The sequence below is a fragment of the Miscanthus floridulus genome, chromosome 4 (assembly GCF_019320115.1).
Source record: "Miscanthus floridulus cultivar M001 chromosome 4, ASM1932011v1, whole genome shotgun sequence".
Classification (NCBI taxonomy): domain Eukaryota; kingdom Viridiplantae; phylum Streptophyta; class Magnoliopsida; order Poales; family Poaceae; genus Miscanthus; species Miscanthus floridulus.
In genome coordinates, this window is record NC_089583.1 from 9,016,781 (window position 1) to 9,025,061 (window position 8,281).

Here is an 8,281-nt window from a genome sequence, read left to right on the forward strand (position 1 = left end):
GGTGGGTTCGATGGAATGATATGATTTAGTGCACTCTCTTGGGTACTTAGTGTCTAATGGAGGACGGGTACTCATGGGAGGGCATTAGATTAGGCTGTTCTACCACAGGTGGTATCAGAGCATAAATGAGAAGTTAAAGCTTCAAAACCCTTTTTCTAAATTAGAATTTGATAACCTATTTTTGCAAAAAGTTAGGACGTTTGCATACGAAGTATATAAGTAGCCCTATTGCTATGGTTAAGTATTCAGAATAGTTTTAACTAGGCTTTCTTCGGTGGACTAACTCTTGCATAATATACGATCTTTAAGTCAGTCACGTTGGTACTGCCTCAGTCATTGTGCCTACATTGCTTGCGGGTGTGCCATTCATAGGTGTCACACGTGTTGCATAGTGCACGAACTGACCAGTCCTTGTTTGTGAGTTACTGCTTTACGAAGGCTTCGTGCATCATGTTCGCCTATGGTTCACGCCTATCGTGGTTCACATTTTCCATACTCCCTTTTCTGTGCCCTTATCGAACATCTGCCCTGCAGCCGTACTAATCCTTTATGGCCTTAGGCACCGCTCGTCTCGCGTGCGTAAAAATCCTGCTGCTTTCCTTTTAATGGTCTCCGCGCAAGACTCGATGGTGGACTGTGCCAAGACTAATGACCGCTCTACCATTACAAAAAGGCCCTGTCTAGCCACTTGGTACCACCACTTGGTGCATCCTAGCTCACCTAGCCTTTTATCTGAGCAAGTTTCTCGCTCGATCCTTCCTTGTAACCACGACCCACCCAGGATGGCATGAGCCTAGTTTAGCAGCTACTACTTGAACACTGAGGGTTTTCCTAAAATCTTGTATGCCACCTTGCAAAAACTTGGAGTCATGGATCGCCCTAAGTATGAGGGTCTGAGTACTGGGAAACATGGCACTGAGCAATGTGAGATCACCGTCTACATTGGGAAGAGTGAAGAGTTCCCCGATGTCACTAAAGCCTGGAATGTGACCTGCAACCGGGTTTTGCTTCATCGACACCTACCAAGTTGTGGCCCACAAAGCCTTGTGGCATCTTTACCAGATCTATGAAGATCCCATTGCTCACACACCCATGAGGTTATTTCCACCTTTGGAAAAGAACCGATGGGTATGGAGGGCTCGCATGGAGGCTTTGTAAGGGCGGGACGCGCAAAAAGGCAGGCCAACTATGGTACACCTGACCATGTACTAGATTGCTCTGGATGAGCAGTATGATCAGGCAGGCCTTGGAGCTGAGGAAGTGCCTCCGCCGAGCCAAGGAAGCTGAGATCTTCTCCGGGATGCTTCAAGTGCAGCTCGCTGAAGCGCATGTCAATGTGGTAGCCGCAGAAAGTCATGAGACTACCATGGTGGAAGCTCTAAAGAGGCCGAAGATCGGCACACCCAACAGCTGGTGGATGCCTATCTTGTCCCAAGAGCCAAGCATAGGACACTTGCCACGGAAAGGCAGACCCTTGGTTTTGGAAGGAATCCCTATCCACCCGCTGGAAAGGAGAACCGATGTTGCAGTACCGCCAACACATCCACCCTTAGAGGTATCAGAAGTAGAAACCTTGCTTCCCCTCACTTAGCCACTGCCAAGGAAGGAGGCAAATCCATAGTCGGGGTAGTAGAAGAACCCACCGAGCCCAAAAATGAAGCTGTGTGGTCCGACGAGGTAGATTAGTTGTCCTAGGGGAGATGTAACCATAGTAGTACTACTTTTCATCACTGTCCTCTAGTGTTGTAATCTTTTCATTGTGTTTTGCCCATAGTGGTTAAGATCGCCTAGTCGTAGGAGGCAAGCAATGTGTCAAGAGTGGAAGAGTGAGTGCCTATGTGTTGTACCAGTATAAGGGCATTTGGAATGTGTATTTCACTTATTCCATTGTGTTTGCTACATTGGTTTACTGTTAGGTCTCATTAGACTTGCTTAGGGTTCTCGAGACTGACATCAAGCGGGATACAAGAGAAGCAACCGTTTAGGTGCAAGCAAATCAGCCATGATTGGATGACAGAGAACACTGTATCAACTAATTGTGGATGTCTCAGCAAAACACTTGAATCTCCTAAATTAAATCCATCGTGGGATTTGATTTCCTTGTCCCTTGTTGTGAAAGGAACCCTTGTTGCCTAAGTCTTCCCTTGCAATACTCCTCTGGTTCCATGGTCTATGACTCCCTTGCCTTCATTGTGTATAAGTTGGTAAAGTTGCCTGGTTAAGTGCTTATGGTGCCACGATGAAACCGAGGGCCCCTGTGGAACAACTGCCACATGGTGACGTTGCTCGGCACGCGCTGGTATTGAGGTTGTGGACCAGCACCTTTGTCAAGTTACACCATCATACCGCTCTTGCAACAAAATATTCTCCTTTGGAAAAATATCCTTGTGTTCTAACGAGAAATCCACAACGGGTTGATGGAGTAGTGCTTTTTCAAAGTAACTGAGTTAATAGGGTTTTCAAAGAAAGTGAAGAATGACAAGGAAAAGTAGTCCTCGAGTAGTCTAGGGTGATTGAAACGCCTGAATTGGCACCATGTCCCAATTCCCGTGTCCGGGTTGACCGCGATGTGCGCGCTAATTTACTATCGCTGCATGCCCTACGGACGCTGTTGATATTGGGACCCACTTGCGCCCCGCTCCCATTTGGCTATGCCGCACTCATCTTGTTCACTCACGTAGTGTGCTTTCTCTCTTTATTCCTACACCTTGTCGGCTCTCGACTCTCACCCTCGCCCCCATATCGGACCCCCCTCCTTTTTCTCTTTTGGGGCACAGCCGCTCGCACGCCTCCTCATTGAGTGAGCCTCCTCCCTCCTTTTTCCTCCCTCCACTCAAGCTTGTGTAGGAAGCATACCATGGCCGACGCTCTCCCCACTTTGTGATCCGCTAGTGATTCTTTTCCACCCCATTTCCACTTCCCGGTGCGCTGCACCACCACCTTCGCCCATCGAGCTATAAGATGCCACCTTGCTCACCCTACTTCATCCCAATTCCCCCAATTCTAAAGAAGAGCTTGTAGGATCAATCCTCTCCATCAGTGCATAGGTTGGAGTAGCTCGGGAAGCAATCGAGTTGGGGAAGAAGTAGTTGGAGGCAGAGCTATGAGATCCAACCCTCATTCATAGAGCTAGGGTCATCAGTCAGAGGTGATTGTGTAATCTGAGAAGGAGAAGAGATCTGGTTTTCATCGAAGAAGTTCAAGTCCACCTCTGGTTAGTTTTGGTTTTAGGGTCCACGATAATTGAGTTCTCACCCTCTTGTTTCTAGATCTGTTGGACATACGCCATACTTTGGGTGATCATTTTCTTGTTGTTTTTCCATTGTCCCCAGTCTAGCCCGACTTCTGGATTAAGTTTTTGGTTGTACTGGGTTTGTTCATAATGGTTACCTTTAAATCCCTGAGTGGTTTAGTATTCGAAGTCGTGCAATCTCCCATGTAATTTTAGATCTACGAAAGGTAATTGCACTTCCCTTCCTGATTCTTGCTCCGAATCTTGGGACAAGATTCTTTTAAGGGGGTAAGGTTGTAACACTCCTGGTGTTACAGACTTAGTTAGCAAAGAGGTTAAGGCCTAATAAACCCTAGTGAATACGTTTTCTAGGTTTTTACAATGAATTCTCACATGAAATGGTTAGGTGAACTTTGTGTGACTCGCCTTCGTGAATAAAGAAACAAATAAGTGTTGCTAATCAATTTGCCTTGGTGCTTAAAAGCTCTTAAATAATTTTGGGCACAAAAGTTGTTTAGGGTTTGTTTTGGAAAAGTATGAACAAAGTGCTTAAAAATGCCTGATAGCAATTCTAGTAAGTAAATAGTGAATGGCTTGTTGTATTCGATTAAGCAATGAAAAACAACTTTTATAACAAAAATAAAATATAACTTGTACTTAGTACTTAAATAAAATTTGAAGTACAAGTTTATTAGATGAAAATGCAGCTTTTGTTTTGGTAAGTAGATGTTGTTCAATAGTGTTTTTGATAGCTCAAGAATTGAATGTGGAATTCATTTTCAGCTTCTAGAACTAAAATGACCTGTCTGAAAACCTAATGATGATGCCATTTCAGCATTTAAATTTTGATTAAATTTCTTAAACACTAGATCCATGTTTTTGTACTATTGGTTGCACCATAGTGAGTACCTTTGCATGGTGTAGTTCATGGACTAGTTTGATTTTGCGTTGGCGTTGTAAAAATTGCCCCAACTTCGTTGAAACGAGCTGTAGACCATGTTGTTAGCGCTCTGTTCGTGAACCAGCGTTTAGCGTGATGAACTCATGTTGGCATCCTTTTATCTCCTCTTTGGTTGCTCTCTAGTCATGACAAATGCTTTGCTAGGTCGCTGTTAGTATCGGCTTAGGGTTAGTGGAATTGATTGAACCCCGGTCGTGTTGTTCAGCGGCCTTTGCTTCGCTTTAAAATTCATGCACAACACGTTTCTGGTCGCTTGGCCTGGAGTGTGCAGTCACCGTGTTCCGGTGCTCATCGTGGCCATGCTTGGCCGAGCCACGCGCACGCGTGGTTGTGCATTGGTGGGCCTAGGCCGCCCTCGGTTTGGTCGTGGCCTAGCCATCTCTGGCCACAGGGCCCGCTGCTAGCCATGGGCTACCAGCATTGCTAGCCGCTGGCCTTGCGTCCCTCGGCCCCTGCCGCCCTACCACATGGCTGCCCCATCTATCACCATACTGCTGCTACCGCTGTCCTCCCTACCTCGCATTGTGATGTTGTTGCTGTCCTGCTCGGCACCACGTGCATTGATGGCACTATGGTCGCACATGCCATGCCCGACCATGGATGCGCACATTTTGTCCATAGCTACTGCATGCGTGCCGCACTAATGGCTCTGCCCATGTTTTGCCAAGGCAGGGATGAGCCAAGCTCTGACCTACCCCTTCCCTTCTCTACCATCCTGATCGGCAGACCACGCTTACCAATTCGGCTTGGAGATGTCTCCTCGACTCGATTTGTCGTGTCTCATGCTCCTCCATTAAGTCGCCTGTTCGCCCATCCCTACCCCGCCTTGAGTCATGCTCGGCCAAGCTCCAATTTGGGCGTTTCCTCACCACCGGGCCGATAAGGCCATGATTGGTAGGTGCCAATGGCAGCCCTCTAGCCAACTGTCGGTGTTTTGAGTAAACACCAACTAGTAAATTTGTATTTATTGCGCGTTGGGCCTGGATGGTGTGCTAAAAGACACAATGATGTAGACTAGGCCTGATCTTCCGAAAGGTACGATAGCGTCGATTGGTGGAGACACGACGTTCATGATCTAGGCTTCAAACCAAGACTGATTCGAACCCCCACAACCGTTACACCATTGTTCCGTTGGTTATGAACCACGCGAACGCGATTGACCTCACCGAGAAGGCTTTCATGCAAGCGAATCGAGAACACAAGCAAGAACGGGATGAACACAATCTGAAATTGCAAATAAAAATAAGGCTTATGATAATGAGAAGGAGTTCAAGTCTTTATTCGAAAGGACTAATCGCCACAAGTGAACAAGATCAAGAACTGGGGCCCTGGTTCATAGCAATCAGCATTGGCGGCACAGTTGCAGCAAAACGATGTCTGTTTCACAAGGAAATCAAGAACTAAACAAAACCCAAACCCTAAGGAGAGCGACGACTGCTAATTATAGTCTTGGGCGTCACCCCCTGGACACGCTCTCTAATGGGCCCAAACATGATACATGGTCCAACGGACCAAAAGACGGTGTCGCAGCACCCTGGCAGATTCTGGACACTGACTTGTTTTGATGATTCCTATTGATTCCTGAAGAGCTTTTGATGTGAGACCACATGGATTGGCTTCCTTATCAAATTAGCTTTCCATCCACATGTGGATCATCAAAAACAGAGTTCGGATGTGTCCTGGGTGACTAGTTTAATGTAGACTAGTCTTGGAACCCGAGATGGGCTCCAACTTCAGTTGGACTAAGCCTCCACCATGAGAAAGATGAATTGGACGCCCATGCTGGACCTCCTCCTCTCCTTGGCTTGTATGCGATGAAGAAGTGATGTCCTCATCATCCTCCCTTTCTTGAATTGAAGTCATCCTCGACTAAAGTAGATCGTCTCCTCCATTAGGATGACAACAACGATAGCTCCAGAAGAAGTTGTTCATCTTGGCGCCCAATCGTTCACAAAGGCGGCTGCCATGGTGGCCTCCCTGCTAGGAAATTCATCCTCCTTCTCCTACAAAAGGTTAGTTCCAACAAGAGGCATAGCACTAGAAGAAGGACCAAGTGGACATATAGGCGACGTATAAGTTAAAGCATAACATGGTTCATCATGATCAGCAAAAATAGATTTAAGAGCAAATAAAACTTCTTTCATGTTACTTGATGGTTCATTTGCTGGTTTGCTAGAGTCTTTATCATGGCCTTTCTTTTTCTTTTCAGCAAGTTTGTTTTCATATCACACAATTTCAGCAGGAGTTAAAGGAAGTAAAGCAATGGTCTTTCCTTTAAATATAAAAGTATATCTATTTTGCCTACCATGATGTACAACATTATTATCATATTGCCAAGGGCGGCCTAACAAAAGTGATCAAGCTTGCATAGGCATGACATCAAATTTAGCATAATCATGGTATGATCCGATAGAAAAATGCACACAAGCAGATTGTGTTACCTTTGCCTTACCACTATTGTTGAACCACTGAACATGGTATAAATGTGGAAGAGCACGTGTAGATAAACCAAGGGTCTTGACAAGCTTAGAACTTACCAAGTTATTGCTGCTCCCTCCATCAATTAATTATAGCATGAACACAGAAACTATTGACAATGAGGAACATTTGAAACAAATTATGGCGTTGTAGCTTGTCTACTGGCTCAACTTGTGTACTCAAAACACGCAGAATAAGGATTGATTTGTAGTCTGTAGTGCATGCCACACTATCAATTACCTCATCAGGATCTTCAGCAACATCAGGATCTTCAACACTATCCATAAATTTATCTGCATAAAGATCAGTTGCAAGTGCAAATTCATTCTCTTCATCACTAGCATTAGCATACCCACCATCATCAGTAGCAATATATGCGTGTTTGCTAGGGCATTCTTTAGCAATATGTCCCATGCCCTTGCAGCGGTGGCAAACAACTTTAGAAGAGCTACTAGAGGAAGGTGTAGTAGATCCACTAGAAGAAGGTGTGATAGAAGAACTCTTCTTTACAGGCGCTGGTGGTGTCTGCACATTAGAAAATTTACTCACCTCGGTTGGATGTGAAGGAGTCGACGGAGTCGTGGAATGCCTAGGTTGTCGTCCCTGTACTTCCCTTTCAGCTTTAAGAACATAATGATATACTTGGGAAAATCTAGTCCATTCTGTATAGTAAAGAACATCTTGTATTTCACGACGTAAACCTCCAAAAAATCTAGAACACTTATCCATTTCATCCTCTTGTATGTTACTACGTGCTAGACCAATTAAAAGCTCCTAATAATATTCCTCAATAGTCTTACTACCTTGATTTAAACATTGTAGTTTTAATCGCAGATCACGCTGATAGTATGGAGGAACAAATCTCGATTTCATTCATCGTTTAAGTACAGTCTAGGTTTGAGGTATTTGAGCATTAGCATTAGCATTACCATCATTGCAAATATCATTCCACCAGAAAAGAGCAAAACTAGTAAACTCACTAGTAGCAAGTCTAACTCTATATTCTTTAGGTACTTGATGGGAGCTAAATTTTTGATCTACAACCATCTCCTAATCTAAATATGCTTCAGGATTAGCAGAACCAGAAAAAGGAGGTATCTTAAACTTGGTTTTAGAGAAAGGACCATTATTACCTTGGTTATTACCTCCCATACTGCGTCGGTTAAAGTTCAACCGATTACGGTTACGTGCATCCTCAACACATCGTTGAGCTTCGACTTCAGCCTCCGCGTCACCATCCTCCTCCTTAGAGAGATCATCATCATCATCTTCAGGACATGGTTCAGGATGTCATTGTTCAACATCTTCAATCCTCTTGGCCAAGTTGGTGATTTGTTGAAGGATCTCATTGAACTTGTCATCAAGAACGACACAAAGCTCATTCTTAGAAACACAGTCATTGAAATCTATAGGTGTGTCCCCGTTTGCTTTGCCGCTGCCTCTGTCTTTTCCTGACATGGTTAGTAGAAAGAAGAAGACAACACAAATAGTATTATCCCTACCAACTGCTTGGGTTGTGGACAAGGAAAAACAAGGCACCCAACTCTCAAGCGTCTTACCATGGTCTTACAAGTGTTCTTACCAAAGCAACAGGCGGTGCAATCGGTCGG